The sequence below is a fragment of the Larus michahellis genome (genome assembly GCF_964199755.1).
Source record: "Larus michahellis chromosome W unlocalized genomic scaffold, bLarMic1.1 SUPER_W_unloc_1, whole genome shotgun sequence".
NCBI classification, from domain to species: domain Eukaryota; kingdom Metazoa; phylum Chordata; class Aves; order Charadriiformes; family Laridae; genus Larus; species Larus michahellis.
This window is the reverse complement of record NW_027435888.1, coordinates 534,258-553,833: the sequence shown is the minus strand read 5'-3', so window position 1 is coordinate 553,833 and position 19,576 is coordinate 534,258.

Below are 19,576 nucleotides of genomic sequence, written 5' to 3'. Positions count from 1 at the left end.
GGAAGGGACCTCTAAAGGCCATCTAGTGCAACCCCCCTGCAGTCAGCAGGGACATCCACAACTAGATCACGTTGCTCAGAGCCTCATCCAGCCTGGCCTTGAATCCCCCCAGGGATGGGGCCTCCACCACCTCTCTGGGCAACCTGGGCCAGTGTCTCACCACCCTCACTGTAAAGAACTTCTTCCTCATGTCTAATCTAAACCCGCTCTGCTCTAGTTTAAACCATTGCCCCTCATCGCTACATGCCCTTGCAAACAGCCCCTCCCCAGCTTCCCTGTAGGCCCCCGTCAGGTACTGGAAGGCCACAATAAGGTCTCCTGATTACCACTTGTATTCTCCACAGATATCTGGGCACACTTACCTCATTATAAATCAGCTGTTATCTAAGTTACGTGCTACGGCCTCATTTAACAGGATACGAGCAGTAATATACTGAATTTCTGCAGAACACTTACAGGTCCCAGCCTGGTCTGCCACCCGCCGAGCGAGGTGTACTGGCTCTCGTTGGATGACCTTTCAGAGTGGGGAGAGGAAACAGAAAAAAATCCCGTTCAGTTTATCTGATGATAATTTCTGAAAAGAAATTCTAAAGTTTTAGTTACTTACCAGTCGTGGGCATTGATTGCCCTTGGGGGCCCAGAAGACTTGGTAGTGCTGGTTGTCTTAGGACAGGAATCCGACAGCCCTTGTGAATAAACGCAAACAGTTGGAAAATGAGCTCTACTAAAATACAGGACTCACTGCATATGTTGAAATAAAATTTACCCTCTCTTCCAACAAACTGCTGACTGACAGAGAGGAAGATCTAGAAAGCTCAGCAGCAGCCACCAGAGCACCAGGAGGTATAACAGTATCAGCACCGCTACAAAACACATGAATTTTTGTTATTCAAAAAGTGTTTTGATGTGCTACTGGAAGTATAAAGTCCAAGGTGAGAAAAGGCTGACTACTGTAAATGGAAACAAATAAAGAAAAAGTAATCTTCACCAGATCTACCAATCGGAAGTTGGGCGATTCCACATGAAGCCCTGAAGAGAAGTCTACGTGGAATACCGGCATTCAAAGAGACAGCTCACTGGAAACAGAATTTGTTAAGCTGGCTGCACACGGGAGGATTAGAGTACGTATAACCCACATGCTGAACCTCAGTTTTGGATGATGCAAGAACGGAAATTCTATTAGGAATCGGCTGTGTTCTAGTTCGGAGGCTGCCTGAGAGGTTCTTTTGAATTGTGAGCCCCTGTATTCAACGGTACGGCGGAGCCTGACAGCCTTCTGGACAGAGTGGCTGTTTGCATTCAAGGCATCGAGCTGAAAGAAGATAAACCCTAAACTAGAGTTCAGATTTTTCACGTGTTTTCATATGAATTCACTGGGTTGCAAAGTTAGACTGTCATGTTTGTAAATACTTCAAATGTAGTGTTTCAATGTTTGTTATCCAATCTGCATGCATCACTGACTACCCTGTGACTACTGAGGATGGCTCTGACTTATCGTACCATTGATGGCAGAAATACTGTAGGAAAAAGTAACATGAAAACACCTGATCAATGTTACCTCCAGCTGGTTTTACACTTTTCATGAGAACATGAGATCCTCAGTACTACACAGAAATGAATGCACTCAAGAAGGTCTGGCATAACCGAATGGTTACTTTAGGAATTCCTAGCCACTTCAAATCAGAGGGCTCCCGGGGAAGAAAGGTTCCTCTCTCGGGGTAAACCTGGACTGAACGACTGATAGGGGAACCAAACAACAAATACTTCTGAGAAGCTTCTTGCATGAGGTGTACTTCCAACTTATCAAAGTGTCCTCACTCAAAGTAAAAAAATATAGCTGGAACTGTCACTGATGTCACTAATGAATGTCACTAAATGTCACTCGCTAGAGAGGAGTGCAAGAAGAAGAATCTAACTTCAGCGTTTCATATTCATGTTGCTCTATAGCTTTACTTACCGAGAAGGTCTATCTGGCTTTTCAGCACGGAGAGGTAGGGGCACTGCTGGAGGGAGATCAGGGACAATGACAGAAGAGGGACTTACTGGCAGCCAGGCTGCCACAGGTGACGGACAAGGGGCCAACGATGCCAAAGCAGAAGGAGAAGCCAGAGAAGCTAACGAAATCATTAGTGGCGCCTGCTGTCTGGACATTTTTGGCCGGAGCAGAGGCTGCAGGTTGCGGGTTATTGCTTGTCTCACGAGTGGTGGTGAAGGTGGTGGCGGTGGCAGCTGCCGCTGCTGTTGCTGCTGAATCCGCTTTCTGTAGCCAGTTCCACTTTTGAAGTTGTTCACAGCCTAGAGGCAGAAAAACATTTACAAAAACGTACTATGAAACGTCAGTAGATAGGCGAACAAAAACCTCCACAGAGTAAATTTACTGGTGTATTCCTGGAAATGCCACCAACCCTGAAATAAATCAATGTGCGGATACACAAACACGGGACGTTAAACAGTGTCAGTAATGATTGGCACCTCAGAGTATCTGCACTTAAAGTAATTCTGTGTTAACATCAAATTGGAAAGGGAGGCAATCACGTTAAACAAAAGTGTGACCCGAATTTGCCAGACTGTCTCTAAAGGTGTAAGCTTCTGTAATAACAGATGAAGCATTTGAAAAGTAAATTTAGCCTCATTCAATTTAGCCTTTCTTAAGGAGACGTAAAGTACTATTTTCTTCCCTTTCAGCTTTTTACAAATAGACTTTTCATGCAAACAGTTTACATCAAAGTCATCACGTTACCTGGCGTAGGCACTTGTTGGCAACTAAAGCATCAGGAGAAACATCTGCCTGATGACATGCTGGGCACGTATGTTCCTCCGATTCCAGTAATGCTGTTCTAATACCTGCGAATCATTAGAATCATCAAAATAGTTTTTAGCCAAACTAAGGAAATGTTGAGGGTTCTAATCATTCATAAAAAGACGTATATGCTTAATGGGTGAATCTGCTCTTGCCCTGAGAGCATCAAGCTATAAACGTTCAAGAGTGCAAAAAATTCCTAGTATGCAGTAAATAGCTACGCAGTTTTGGTACTTCACTATTGAACATTTGAAGATGTAGGGCAGGCTGCGTCTTGATGGTTCAACTCCTCTTTTTTTCCAGGCTCTACGGTGCCAAGTCACCAACCTCAAGGTTCTTGAAAAAAACTCATCTCAAAAAAACGATAGTAGGGTTGAGTTCTGCCGGCTTTAACCAACTCTCCTGTGGAGAAGAATGTGGATTAAATGCCTGACTATCCGCTTGTTGCAGACCACAGCAAGTCACCAGAGTTGGCCACATAATTTTGTGTGAGAGAAAGACACTAAAGGCATTCACTATCTAATCCTGTAATCACCTGCACAATTACGCGCTCTTCTCATAATCATCCCTCCGCGGGTAAAGAGGATTTAACTACATGCATAAAAAGCAAAAAAAGCTTTCCGCCTTAATTTTCTTTCCTTTATGTGAGAAAATTCTTTTCCTACTCAGGGGATACTTAAGTAGTAAATAGAAGTGGTAACACAATCATTCAGTTCTCTCCTATTTCTGCTTTCAGAAGATCAGGTTTTGAATCAACAATCAGGGGAGTAACACATTCGCCACAAAAACTGTTTCCGCAGCAGGGAATAACAACTGCATCGGTTATCGTATCTCTACAAATGGGACGCAGCAACTCATCTGGAATCGGATCATCAGAGGATGAGGGTAAAAAGGGCGGCTTTTCCTTCTTTCCTCTAGCAGAAGCTTCCCTGGAGGGTGGGGTGGGGAAGGAAAAAGAAAAAAGTTAAAGATGTGGATATGAAAACTGTTCCAAGCTTTTAATTTTATCAAAGGAAGATAACAGATGGAATTATTCTCACTCCGCATTAGCCTTCTAAAACACAGGCATTTAGTTTCAACTGCCAGAGAAGGGAGGGAGGAACAATTTTCCTTCTGCAGAACTCTACCATTCATTGGATCAACTAAGAAATTAGCTCAGACTTAGAAAAATCATTTTTTGACGGCTAGAAATCAGGGGAAATGAATCCCAGCCCTCCTTTGCCAGAGGGTAAATATAAATTGCAGGCTCAGGATAGAGTTGGCCTTCGAGTAATTGCATTTTATAAGTGAACGAAGTCTATGTTACAGCTCCTACCAAAGGAGATCCGTGACAGAAAAACAGAAGTGCTACCGCTTCCTTTTTAAGGGAACCACTCTTGTCAGCACACAGTAGCATTTTTAGTTTGGAGCAACAGGAAAACTTCAGTCTGTTTCACACGTGAGATTTGATAAAAGGCAGAGGGGAAGGAAATCTCAGCCCAACAGTCCAATTTGATAAATTTTGCAAGAAGCCTTTGAAACATAAACCAGATGCAAAACGAGCTTTCTGAGAGAACGACTCCAACTGTAAACACTACGGAAATGTTTTGCAGAAATAGATTCTCAGCCTACCACACATTTAACCAACTTCCAGGGGCACAAACAGTAGGACCACCCTGTTTTCATATTAGAAAGTATGGCAGAATTTAAGATTAAGATACGGTGACTTTGCTTCCTCCCCTGCAATTACAGATGCCGGCCAACATTACAGATGCATTGCCACTCAGACATTCACTCGTGGTTTCTCTCCTTCGGTTTTTGGTCAGTCCAATTAATTCCATACTTACGCATTAATAGTTGGTATGGCGTATTTTCCAGTGTTTGTCAGCATAGCACCCTTGGTATTGGGATCTTTCACCTCCATCGTGAAACTCCTTGGAATTCCTGTGCTCTTTTTAATTCTGGGAACAGACTCCAAACTTTTGTCCTGCTAAGAAAAGAAATGCAGGCACGTCTCATCTCAAGACCCACACTTAAAGTGATCTGTCAGTGATTCTGTTAAGCGGCAAAAGCCTTTCATCCTCTCCTTTTACCCAGCAGAAGGGTTGCTTGACTCAAATACTTATGTTCCTAAATGAAGATAGCCAGGATGTTCCAAAGGCTTGAGCAGTGGTTTGAACTCATCTGACATCCTTTGCCTTAACTTCAGGTTCCTTAAGGGTGAAATATCCCTTAGCTCACCATCCACTCCAAGAAGAGACACAAATCCGCTCCTCCTCCAAAGCACAGTTCAGAGGGAGATCTCAATTCAGGGCTCTGAGCCAGTCACTGGGGAAACTTAGATTCACCATCTCTGTAGGAAGGCCAAGTTCATGCCTCACGCACATACGTTCAGTGACTAACGTTAAATGGCATGAATACGCAACCAGAGGCTTGTGTAATTAAAACATGCAAATATTCAACACATGGCGTCAGGGAATTATTTGACAGGCACATTAGAAACACAGTTAAGCTCACACAGATTGTCATATCAACCTTATGCAGAATCAGATTTTCAAATTATTGAAGCCATCTGATTAGTAGAGACGTATTAGTTCAAATGTTCAAATTACACACTAGTCCAGATATGAGCAGGGTCTAAGGGAGTGACTCTCAGTGATCTGGACCTTCAAGCACCTATCGGTCAGATCAGCCACTCATGGTTTTGGTTTTAATGGCAGTCATGCACAAAAGCAGCCAACTAGTTTCAACATTTTCTTAAATGCTTGTTTCACATACACAGCTTTTTCTCAACGGTAACATAATCCAGATCGACATCTATGAAATCACTGCCATTTACATTTCCAGAAAACTTTAGAGATCATTGACTAATTTGTTTGAACCCAAACGGTTTACAAAACACGTCCAAAACCCACAAAACATTACTGGCAATACACCAACATTCAATTATGGCGTTTAATGCACAGTAATAAAAAAACAGAGAACTCTGAACACCATGCCTCCATGCTAAGCCAGCCTGCACCGAAGAGGTTAGAGTAAGTAACGGCTTTGACCTGCTTTATGGTATGTTCCTGCATTTTTCTGAAATAGTTAAATTCTCTCAAAAGCTTAAATGTGTACACCGCTTGGACGGTTTTTCACTTTTTCGAGCAAAACTTCACAGGAGTTTACAGAACCAAGGACACGTTTAAGGACAGCACTAACAGAGACCAATTTCTTTTGTTGGCTGCTTTCCAAACTATTTTTTTTTCTCAATTGTACACAATTTAATTTCTGCAGTGAGAGAGGGAAGACGTTACCAGCAGGAAGAGATCTCTCCTTCTTGGAAATGAATTCCGGCCTTTATTTTCAGAAGAAAGAACTGTCTCCTCTGCATTAGGCCCTGCCTCCTCTAATCTTTGTACTCTTTCAAGACGAGTAATTTCATTGCACAGCACTACGTCTGTGCACCAAGGGCCATCACTAGTGCTCTCCCGGCCAAAGTCACACGTTATTGAGCCAAAAATGCAAGTGATTCCATAGCCAAACATGGCATTACAACAGTTTCAGAGGGACACATCTGCTATTATGCCACACAGACACATTGGTATAATCTTAGAAACAACTGGGCACATTTTCACAATTCACAGTTTGCGTTCAAACAAATTAGATTGCGCTCTCCACTGCACATATACCACGATTTATGAAATTGTGCAGCATTCAAAGAATGGTTCCATGACTACCATCACTAGAAATTCAAACATAGTGATGCAGTTGTCCATGTTACAGAAATGCTTCTATTTTGGCTGTTCAAAACCCCCCTTAAATGTCCGTAGCTTACAGACAAATCAAGTCTTCCATAAAAATTGTGTTTGTTTCCAACACAAAATTAACAAAACTTATCAAAAACGGTAGACAGCTAAAGTGCTGCTCCTCTGGGTCCTGAACAAGACCAATACTACAACATCATCTTGAGGCTGATAAGGTACTCTGCTTTTATCTTCCATAATGGGAACTACTCTTTACAGGATGGTATCAAAATATACACACATTTTAAAGTTAAAGTAAATACTTTAAATTAGTAGAAATTTTATTAAAGTCTTGTTCAAATTACAAGTGCTAGCCAGATACAGATGACAGTATAAGATTTAAAAGTACAAAGAAAATGCTTTTTTAAGTATTTGACAAGAATATTCATATACCTTAGTAAGCTGGGCCACAGAAATAGATGCAGGAGAGTCACCAATCTGTTCACAAGAAAAGAAACACACAGTCGAGTTCTACAATCCAAACACGGCAATAGCTAACCTCTACTGTAGTCCCAAAGCCTGCACTATAGCCTCTGACTGTCACTGAAAGCGGCATTTCCAACCCACTGGAACTTGTATTTGTTCAAAGCAAAGCCCAGACCTACAACAGCTTAAGAGTGTGGTTAATGAGGTTAATGAGAAGAAACTACAATTACCAAACCCGTTTGAGATCAGCTTACTGCTCCAGAATATCTCAGAGAGGGACCCTTCTCAAATGCTCACGACTGCTTAAAAGTCAAAGGGGTAAGGAAGCTGTCAATTTCCAGCTAAAGAGCATTCAGAAAATATTTCCTGCATTTAGAAAGTATTTCCTGCCAGTCCCCCAAATCAATCAAGCAGAAACAACACCTCCATGAAACTTGTACACAGCCCTAAGGTAATACTGCAGAAGAACTGGGGGGAAAAAATCCAAACCCAACCAGCCAACGCAACCCTCAAAAACCAAGAACTGACAGTGAATTTATTAACTCCCATTTCAAACACAAGACTAGACAGAAACTCACATGAAGCACGTAGGAAAGGGCACCAAAAACAGGAGGAAAAGGCTAGTCGCACTGCTGGAACGTTACGTGTAAATTACAGCGGTTTCCTAAAATCCGATTGCTTGGCTGAACTAAACATTCAGCCAGGAAGGATCACGGTTGTGCCTGACGGTGCTAAAACAATGGGCCCGGCGCTGCGTTTCTGCAGCCTTTAAGGACAAGCCCTAACTAGAAATCCTCGCAGTTACCGAAACAGGAATACTAAACCAAAACGGAGGCACTTTCTTGCTTTGGCTGTGGTAACAGTAGGACAGCAGCGCAAATTTGGACGTATAGAATGACAGCTAATATAAGAGCGAGACAAGGAAGAAATACTGAAAGTAAAACCTTTTGTGCATCCTGTTCAGAAAAATCATGACTAATTTTAATTTTGCTGCTTTACTGTTCAACAGTGATTGGCAAGATTTTTGGTGATTTCTTCCTCCCACACTAAGATCCAGGTTTGTCTTTGAAATACATGCAGAAATACAGGTATTTAAAAAACCAAACCGAAACAAAAAGCCCACGCTTTGAACCAAGAGTGAGTTAGCTTTAAGAATAAAGTTAATTGTGTCTCCAACACCAGAAGCACCCGAGGCTGCAGTGCTTTTACAGGGAGAGAGAGAGAGAGGATTTGTAAAGAGCGATGCAAGGCTTCCACCCTCCCCACGGCTACCCTCAACCCAAATCAGGTCCAGGCAGAGCAAACTAGAAGGGAACGTTTCTGCTTCGTCTTTCATTTACTTTAAGTAGTTCTAGCTAACGCTGAGGCTTCCCTCCCACGCCAGGATTTTTCCTTTTCTTGGAGACATCTGTGCTAGCGGATGGCGAGATGCAACTCAGAAACGTGACACAGACACGCCAGGGAAGACGCGAGGCGAAAAGAACGTTAACCTTCTTTTGGAACATGTGATTTGTGTTTATGCACATGCTAGTAAACAACAAGAAAAATAACCCTTTTCAAGAAATAAAAACTCATCTGAATTAGATGAAATACTATAAACGTGGTTTACATAAATGCATAAAATTAACTACTTGGGTCCCTGGGCCAGTAAACTAACTCGAACTCACAACACGAGGCATTCATGCATTCATGGCCAAAAAGGAATTCGAACCACTCGGTGACAGAATTACAGGTGTCAGATTAAGACGTAGTGGTTTTAGACCTACATACAACAAGCTTACAATTTTAAGTTGATTGGATACTATTCCATGAGCATCAGAGGCTGCATTCTTCACAGAACACAGAGACAGAGTTCATCTGTTTCTAGATTTAGGTGATCCTAACAGCTTATCAAGGCATCAGATCCAGCGGTCCAGGGTTAGTGTAATGCCTCACACCACAGCAGTGAACTACTTAAAATAAAGATGAAAAATAAAATCCACCAAATAGTGATTTTTGTACTGTAGGGACTATTTTGAAATATGTAGTTACGCATAGCATTCAACCCAAGTGGCAAATCAAGATCTAGACCATTACCAGTCAAGTATTTCCTTGTGTTACTTCATTATATTTCAGCAGCCGAATGACAGTGTTTTCAAACCTGAAGAAAAATGCTGCTCCTTTTCCAAACGTAAAAAAGTGAGATTGTGATTTTACGTACCGCTTTTGATATTCCACTCACTGGCTCAGTTCGACTTCTAGAAGAAGAAAGAAAGGTGATCAGAATTTAAAATAAAGCACTTGTGCCCAGCATCAAGCAGCAAAAACAGATTATAAAAGCAGGCCTATCATATTAAACTGACATTTGAGAAGTGATGAGACCCTAGTGGTGCACGCAAGCCTATTTTAAAAGTCGAGTTCTGTACAGGACTGCCATGGAAATTGACTGTTTGGAAAACAGTCTGTTCCCCTGCTCAATTTGCCAGCAGTCCAACAAACCCACGCTCGGATTTCTGTGCCTCGGCCTACCTTCCTTGCCCGCTAGAGTCTTGCAGTGCATTACCAGCTCAAGTGATCTAGCCCCAAAGGTAACCCTACTGAGGCGAGATCTTTCTATGAGAAACAACATCTTTCAAGGTCTTGTACATAATGGCACAGGAGGGATAAAAACCTTTTCCCGTGTCTAATTGAAAACACCTGGGTAAGTCCGGCTGCTGGCAGGAAACGCCCAGAATTGCCTCTAGATTGTCAGCAAATCAACAGTCAGGGATGGAGCACCAGCCACATCCCTTGCCTTTGGGGATTCACAAAAGCCCAAGCCTGCTGGTGAAGTCGTTACTCACAGGAGTCGTTCCCCATTGCGGCCATGGCTCCTCGTCAGGAACAGAACAGAGGGGAAAGCTCTGGGTGACAAAGGACGCCAGGACGTGCTCCAGAAAGAGAAGATCAGCGCCAATCCCCTCACCTGAGTGCAAAGAAATAGTTGCACCCCTAGAAAATAGTTAAAAAAAGAACCCCAAGCCAAACCCACAGCACAGCATCCCCCTCTACAACCGTTTCAGCGGTAGTTACAACCGCTGCACAGCTGCAGGCTGATGGCCCTGCTGGCCCTGTCACAGGACTCTCACTGACAGCAGTTACCAAGGCCCTTTGGGAAGGCTGCACTGTGCGTCACCTTCACTGGAGAGGACCTGCTGCTTCCCTGTGGCTGCCTTTAGCAGCAGAGCCCTCTGGTTCTCCAGCCCACACTTTCCCACCTTGGATGCAGGAGGGACCGGCTTTCAGCCGCTGCTTTAACAGCTGCCTTTGCTGTGCTCCTCTGCTGTCTCCCTTCCCACCGCATCACTCAGGGTGGGCTTCTTGTCATTCCAGACTGAGCCCCCAGCACATGCTAAAGAAACAACAATTAGCAAATAGGAACTCTACCCATAGCGCCTATCTGGACAGCCTGTCAAGGTGTAATAGCTCATCCTACCCTTCCCAAGGTAGAGACCAGCCTATACTTTGATCCCGTATCTACCTACTGTACCATCTCTCCTAAAGCTCAAATCGTAATTACCTTTGCAAGAGGATGGCCGTTGAGGAGCAGTGGGCAGTAAACCATCACTGGTTGGAAAAAAGTAGCCGAGCAAGTGGCAAAGGAAGGAGCCGAGTTATCCCGAAGGCCAGCTCAGCCCAACAAAGCTCAGGGAGCTTTGGTCCTCCCTGTCTCCCTCGCAAAGCTAGAAATGGCGCTTTCACCATCAAGCTCCTGTGGGATAGAAGGCAAACTTTTCAGGCAGCAGCTGTGTCCTGCCGCGTAGGCTCTGAACTAGCCCTGCTGAAAAAGCTGACCAGCACATTGGGCTACAAAGAAGAAGCTCCTCGGTAAAGATGGCTTCCGAGACACGCGCAAGAGAACTTGACCAGCAGTGAGCTCACCTATGCAAGTGGGTCTGTTGTTACAAGAAACCAGATGGAAACAGGCTGAAAGCCGCCAAGGTGCAATGAAAGAGTGCAAACTCAGCTACTAAATATGAATTAAGCGTGCTTGCAAAGCGGGTCACGTCAACAACTCCTCCAAAGTGAATGGTCACAGGCGACCTCATGGCCAAAGCCAATAGGTTTCCTAGACTGTAACAATGCATATGTGAATCGCCTTAGGGTGGCACATAAGGGAGCAAGAATTGTAACACGGGGTCCTTCTCGGGCTCCCAGCCGAGAGGCGCCTTTACGGCTGGCAATAAGAAGGGGGTTTAGCTAATGTGTACGTCTGCTGCCTTCTTCCCTGTACCCACGCAGGAACTAGAAGAGAAGAAAAGTGCAAGCGTCTTACCGTTTCTGTAGAAGTTCAGGTCAACATTTAAACAGCCAAAGCTCTGAAGAGTTACGCTGAGCCTTACGTAGGCACTTCTTTTGTCTCCCTTTGAGAGATAACTAAGCACATTCCCTCCTAGCCACAGTCTAGCATCCAGAAGCATGCAGAACACGCAGACAAACCTCCACCATATTTTCAGGGATGTTTCAAGTCATGCGATACTTAGTGCAGGAGTTCACCAAATGTCACTAAACTCGGAGACTTTGACCCAGCCAGCCATGGCTATGGGGCTTCAGCTCACCATTTGTGAGTCAGAGCCATCAGACGGACGACCCCGTCCTCCTTGAGACACCCCTTGGGGCAGCCGTATCCAGTGCCGGGTGGCTGGATATGGCCTTTGCTCCATGGGGAGGCGCTTCCTGGGAGCAGGATCTCTCACTGGGGCACTGGGAAGCCCTCCTGAGGCCTGCATGCCTGAGGGATGGCTCTGCACTGCTCCATCGCTCACCAAAACCAGGGGCGGAGGAAGGCTGCCCTGGTGGCCTCCAAAAGAATTAGCTCCCCTGGGCTCCTCTGCGGCCACCGGGCACCTTTGCTGTCAGGCGGCTCTCCGCGCTGCTCTGCCAGCTTAACCAGCACCTCTTGCCCTCCATCTCTTCCCGCTCCTCACCAGCACTTCTCCCTCCCCTCCCTGACCAGCTCCCCCCTGCTCTCCCCGGCCCTCTGGCCCTTCCCGCCCCTCTCCCCCCACCCCGCCGCCCTCTCCCAACCTTCTCTCCCTCCCTGACCTCCTCCTCCCGGCCCCAGCCGTGCTCCAGGGCCTGGCCCTGGGCCAGGGCAGACCCGGGGAGGCGGCCATGGTTCCCGCGGGGTCAGAGGGCAGGAGGGGGCGCCCCGGGGCACGCTGGGAGTTGTGGACCCTGCAGGAGGCTCCCGGCGGCCATCTTGTGTCGGCTGAGGGGAGGCTGGCACAGGCCGACAGGACAGATCTGCAGAGCCGGGAGCTGCGGTGAGTCCTGGGCCCTCGGGCTCCTGTCAGCCCTCTTCTGCCTCCCTGTTCCTCCCTGCCCTTCCCCTTTCCCTCTGGGTCCTGTTTTTCGCCTCCCTGTACCTCCCTTCCTCTCTCCTGCTGTGCTCGGCTCCCTGTCCGCCCTTTCTCTTTTCTCCAAGTCCCTCTCTCTCTCTGTCATCCTTCCTCTCCCTCTACTTTCCCCGTCGCCCTTCTTTCCTGCTCCCTGGGCCTCTTGGTTTCTCTCTCTCTCTTCTGCACAGAGGCCCCAGGCTGAGTGTGCAGCTCGCACTGTGCAGTGAGGTCAAACCCATATGGCTACTGGACAGACCTCTCTCCCTGCTGAGCACAGAGTAACTAGGTTTGGGGTTTTTTTAGCTGCCTCATTTAAGCGACTCCAGTTAGATAGGATGAACCCTGGCTTCAAAGTTTTACTCTGTGACCAGTTAATGAAGATATGCCACTATTATGTACTGGTAAACAGTGGGTTCACTCATTTGTCTTCCTGTTATGTTCACAATGAACAAACAGGCTCTATTAAGACTAGCTATATAACATGAGCTTGACAAACTAGCTTGACCAGTCACTGTGAGCCAAATCATGCTTGCTTTACTTACAGGATTGTCCCCCGAATCATTCTGCTTGCATGAGAGGCCCTTCAGATGAGCTTCTATTTTTGCATTTTCCCTGGGCTATGCCATTAGCTGGGATCTGTTTGTTAAGTAGAAGATTAATGTCAGGCAATTTTAACACGTAATCTGATCTGGAATACTTGTTTACTGGAATTGTTTACCCAATGGTAGATTGTGAACAAGATCAAATGATTTTATTGTTGTATTCAAAAAAAAATGGTTCTGAATGTGAATGGAAAACCGTTTTCTGTATTCACTTACCTTTCTGTTCTGATGTATTTACTGATGCCTGTCTTTATTCCCAGTCATGGAATTCATAGAGTCGGTTCTGTGTGAGTAGCACGCAGTCAGTTTGGTTTGAACTAAGCCGCGGGCAGAGCACTAGCGTAAGGTTTGGACCCAGAAATGTGCACTCTTGTGGGCCTTGTGTCAAATCATCTATTTGTGCACAGAAATAAAACACACAAAATCATTTTCTAAAAAATTTCAGGCTGCTCTTAGTTTCACCTTTGCCTCTTCTCCGCTAATCAACATTATTTTTCTTGCTAGAAGATGTACAAGGAGTTACATTCTGGGTAAGAGCTAGAGTCAGGGGGATTTGTGTTTTCATTGCTGTTTTGCCCTCAGAGGGCTGCTGAGAGTCATGGTCACTGTCTTGTCAATCTTCTCAACCTCTCCTCTTCTGGGGAGGAGCAAGTAAGCGAGCCAGTATCAGGATGCCTTTTTAAGGGAAGAAGCTTAGTTGAAGACAAGAGGATGTATTTACACTGAGACTGACACGGGCCCTTTTCTGTGCCTTCATTAACTTAAACAAAGTCTGAGCTGAGCGGAACAGAGCATGTGCCTCTCATGTTCCTGCAAAGGGGCCATAGGGTAGAAACGCGTGGAGTTCACAGCACCGGGAGGGACAGTGCCTGACAAGAGAGTGGGATTTTCCTGAGAAGGGAGGAATGAGCTGAGAAAATAAATAAAAGTGGAGGGAAGGATGGGGCTACTCCCACAAGAAACCTTTCCCTTTTGTCAGATCTACGGGTGCAAGTCAACAAAACCCAAATCCTTCAACAAGTTGGAAGGCACGTTGTGACCTTTCACTTCCACATGTTTTTATGCACAGTTTTGACTTCCTTAGGGGGTGGATGATGAGAGGGAGTAGACAGCTGAGATCAGATTTAATTTACTTATTAATTACTTGCTAAACTTTGTGTCAATTAAGAAGTAGCGCTGTTGTGAAGACAGAGGGGTCTTGTGGCCAGAGAGGAGACTGCTAAACTAGGTTGATAGTCTCTCCTAATCGGCCTTCCTTGTCCTTTTCTCCTTTTCACTGGTTCCTTTGACTCTTCCTGGTGCTACTTCCCTCTTCGTAAAGCAAGGATCATTTGAATTCATATTCTTGCAATGCCAGTACCTCTTTCTGTGATGTTCTTCAATGGAAGGGTTTGAGGCAAGTGACAAATACCACCATGAAAAGTATATATGCAGTGGTGTTATGCACATGTCTGGAATATTGCTGCCATTTCTGTCGTTATAGGTACTAGATATGGGGAGTGTCTGTTGCCAAGATCATATGCATAGTTAGCATCTTATATTTTGCCTGTAATCAATCATCTGTCCTACAAGGGTATTGCATGGACCTTTCCAGTGCGTCTCTAATTGTGGTGTTTAAAGCCTGGGTAGCTCTCTGTTGGAATGGGAGCCATCACTGGCAGAGCAATCACTACCTTTGTTTGATAGTATTTGCACTTGACATTAGGATGAAGGGTGTTTGGCATTTCTCGCCAGCTGGATGTGTTGGAAGTGTGGACAGCTGTAATGTGGTGGTGCAAGCATAAGAAACTGATAAGTCGTTTTGTTTGTTATAGCAACTGCGTGAGCTGATGGCTGAGCACAAGCCTCATATAGGTAAGATGGACAAACCTGGGCCTCAGTTGCTGGAGCTGAGCCCAGGGGAAGGTTTTTCTATCCAAGAAGAATATGTGGCAGCACTACGTATCAAAGGCACCCCATAACCTATGGAGCCAGAATGAGAGGTTGTAATGACTTGCATTTTCTTCCTTTTAAGTTCTAAAACACCTCGTCTCATTCATTGAAGTACGAGTACAAGGAAGCCCACTGAATGTACCAACAATTTTAAAATTTAATATATATATCTCCTAAAATTAGACCTGAATAGTGCCAATTTAATTCCCGTCTTTACCACTTTTGTAAGGTTTTGTTGCTGCAATCAGTTTTCCAGAAGTCCGGAAGGTGGGAAGGCTACTTATCTTCCATAACACATTTTGCTGGCTCGTATGATATTCGCACTTCTAACAAAAACACTGCGTCCATAACGTTGGTCACAGTGTCTGATTTGAAGTGGGTTGTGTGGTGGGAAAAAGTCATTACATTCGCATTGCCTGTATTCCTTTGCATAGAAAGGATGTAGCTATTTGTTCCCATCAGGCAATCTTGTTTTGCTGTGCTCTTTCTGGCACGTTTCCCAAGTGTAGTCAAGAGTGCTTTTTGTAGATCCCGGAGGGATCGTTAAATGCACCCAAGGTTTACTAATTTCTGTAAATGGAAAGGGGCACGGTGGTGAGGTGTTTTTAGGAGTCTCTAGGGATCCAAAAGCATGTAGTAAAGGCTATCTTTGGACCTATACCAAAGGGTGAACCATGTTACAGAGCTGTAATTGAGTTTCTGGACACCTCCCTGGGCTCCGTCAACTGTGGGTCAACATAACACGCGCTGTTGTGTGCTTTTAGTTGCAGAAAGTAACGTTCCTTTACTGCAGTAACAAGCATCACCTGGGCACTAACAGAAGTCTTTTTGAATGACCAGACATATCAAATCTTAACCAGTGGTTATATGCCAATGTATTGGTCCTGATATGAAAAAGTATGTATTTACTACTCAGGTAAACAGCTTGCTAAAATGATGAAATGGCTCATGAAAGAGCCAACGAGTCATGGCTCTCCAAAATAAGGTACAACCTACTGTATGAATGACACAGGAGTAAAGGCAAGTAGATTCTGCTCTATGTATAGTATCTTCAGATGGAACGTCTCAGGACTGAAACCGGATTTCACAGTAAAATTCCTCAATCTGAGAGGAAGAACCATTTTGCAAGGTCATTTTTGTAATGTAGATATTGAAAGAGGGGAAGAATCACGAAGGGCAGTATTGCAAGTAGCACATACCTCTGTTGGCTAGAGATGTTAAATATGTTAATTTTAAAGTACCTTTTTCCAAGAGAATTTCAAATGCCATTTTTCAGTTGGTTTTTTTTCCTAATTTCTCTGCCACTTCTTTCTGTCCTTTACCACCCTACCAGTTTCATGACAAGACAGATTCAACTCTTGAGAGTCTGAAAGGCACAGCTGAACGTCTGAGGCAGCCACCTTCAATCTCAGCAGAGGTTGAGAAGATTAAAGAGCAAATCAGTGAAGATAAGAACGTGTCAGTGGATCTGGAAAGACTTCAGCTAGCGTATGAGACGCTTAAACAGAGAGGGAAGGAAATGATTGCTCGCTCAGAAGGAGCCGATAAGGATATATCTGCTAAAGGTAATAGAGGGAGGAAAGTTTCATGTAGTGGAAATGCAGCAAGCTGCAGCATATAAAAATCTTCATTTCTGATGACCACTGCTCTGGGGATTGTGTTCTCTTGGAGAAGCTGGAGAAGATGTATAAAAGCAAAGTATTTGTTTAAAATAATTCATCGTGGATATGACCTTTGTTTTATTTTTTAAGGTTGTGGTGGTTGTTTCCACTTAAGGTTATGAGTCGTCCTGTCAAGAAACAATTTTACAGTCTAAATTTTAAAAGATACCCATATGTTTCTGCTGTAGAACTGTAGAGAGATTTTTGGCCAAGAATCGTTTGCCAAGGTAGTAATCTAGTTCCTCTGTTGTTTAGCTGTTCAAGATAAACTAGACCAAATGGTCCTCATTTGGGAAGACATCCAGACCTTGACTGAGGAGAGGGAGGCCAAATTGTTTGATGTAATGAAACTAGCCGCAAAGTTGTGGTGTAGTCACGTGGCTCTTGCAGCTACTATTAAAGATACTCAGGAGCTCATTGGAGAACTGGAGGGACCTGGAGTTGACCCATCTCTAGTCAAGCAACAGCAAGAAGATGCTGAGGTCAGTAGAAAGTATTTTGTTGACTTAAAGTATGTTATTTACAGTATGCAGAGAAAAGACAGAATTACTATGAAATACCACAGGAGGCTATTTTTTTAGAGACCAAGAGGGATAATTGTGTAGGAATTTACTATAGTGATATCTCGAGAGTCTGTGGTAAATAACATGTACCAGTTCTGAATTGCAATGAGCATGCAACAGGTGCCTGTCCTTATATTTGCATATCTGCTTATAAACACGTATATAATAAGCACGTCACTGAGACTTTTGAAAGTGATACGTACTTGAGATTCCCTGAGTAATAGGTAACATCTAAATGAAAGGTGTACGCATGTATCGTGCTCTATGTATTATGCTCTAAGCCTGTAATTATTCATGCTGATAGTTAAAGATTTGAGGGTTGACTGACAACCTCTGAAAAAGAAAACGCTCTGATTAAAGAAATCTAATTGAAAACTTCCTGTTTATTTTTTTTTCATCTCATGCAAAGTGACATCATAAGCCATTGTTCTAATTTAGACTGGTGTCAGTTGATTTCACTCTGACCCTGCAAAGGGATGCTTGTGTTTTAAGCGTCAGATTGTAAGTCCAAGGGACTTTAAAGAAACCACAGGCCGAATCCTGCCATGTCCTCTCTTGAAAACAAGCTGTACATAGATTATTAAAGTTAGTGTGAGCGGCATTGATGTTTTTTTCTCTTTGTAGGCTGCTAAAGACGAAATTGATGGACTGCAAGAGGAACTAGCAACAGTTCTGAGCCTTGGCTCTGACCTTGGAGCTGCTTGTGGAGAGCCTGACAAACCTATTGTCCACAAGAGCATAGATGAGGTACGGGAAATGCAGGTGCTTGAATCTGCTACGCCAGGTGCTTGTTCAGCTGAAATTGGTATATCCTCCCTGCCCCCAACAAATTTTGCAAATAAACATTTTGCGGCAAATGTAAGATACCCCTGAAGCTTTTATGATAACGTAAGGTTTGCTTTTCAAGTAAATGGATCTTGTCTCGTATTAGTTTAGAATGTATAAACAATTTTATTGTATTGATTTATGGGTTAAAAGTTCTGTAAAAGACAGAAAGGTTTTTTGTGGAAATAGTCACTGATGAATGCAATAGATGGCTACTTTTTGCAATAGGAATGCTGGAATAAATTTGAAACGTATCTGGTTTATGCCAAGTGCAGCATCTTGACTGAGACAATGCTGCTTGGATGACTACAGAGTACTGACAATTTCTCCAGTGTTCAGCAGTGTGTTTCTTTTTAAGCTCCTTTTTGATAAGGATGCAGTTCCAAATGATTTAATGATACTATTTCCCATATTGACTGTAATCCGTAGGTTAATGAAACTATTCAATAATCAGTATTGAATTTTACAGCCTTTGCCATCCAGAACGTCGAGTGTATTCTGAAGGAAAGTAACTATGCAGTGATAAGGAGAACAAGAGTTTTAACATGGAATTAATGTGAACTATTCATGCTTAGTTTATTGGTGTTATTGATGAGTGAATAATGAGTGAACGCACATTATACAGCAGTAACATTCTTTTGTCCATTGGAGTAAATTTCACCTATTTGCAGCTGAATTCTGCCTGGGATGCCTTAGGCAAAACAAGGAAAGACCGGGCAGATAAGCTTGTTGAAGCTCTGCAGGCAGCTGTTCCATAGCAAGAAGGACTGCAGGTAAGATGGTGTGATACACCTAACCCAATCTTGAGTCAATAGGACTTAATGTGGTTGTAGTAAAAAATGTTACGAGATAGGGAAGGTGACATGTGTCACTGATTCTAGCGACTGTTTTCTTCAGTAGGCAGATATTTTTTCTCGGGGTTGGTTGGGTTGGAGGTTTTTCTTCCATTGAAGACTAAGTCTGTTTGGGTTGTTTTCTGCATGTAGTTGTTCATATACTCCTCTATGTATAGATTCAAAATTGATGTCCCCTTTATTGGTAAGACACAAGTTTAGAGTAATCCTGCTCACATTTCCTGGTGGCAGTCAGTACGTAACATAATAGGCGAGTTGAAGGTGTGACACGTTTACATGATCGGAAAGGAACAGAATACAGGTCCGTATACTCACCTGCAGCTGTTTTCTTTGAGTGGAGGACAGTGAAAGAACTTCAATTTTATTCCACCTTTTTTATAAGTGAAATATTTCAGTTTGACTATTTTAAGCCCAAAATATTAACATAATGTTACTGGACCATTCCAGGAATTCTTAGCGTAATTATACTAAGAATATAGACATACTGGACCATCATTCTTAGCGTAATTTATCCAATCACAATACTTTGGAAGATGATTCACTTTTAAAATCAGTAGGTAAACTTTCCAGCAGTTTTTTAAGATATCTTTTCTCTATATGTGCTGTATTTTATTTCATTTCATTGTTTTGCCTATTCTTTGCAAGTTTTGGCTGAGTGGCAGGCCTCATGTCTTTTGTCAGTGAATGGCTGGAAGATGGAAACAGTAGAAGGGTTTTCATGGTCAGATTTTGCAAAGCTGTCTTTTTGCCCAGTGGAATTACTGTCCTTCTTGGTTCATTGGATCT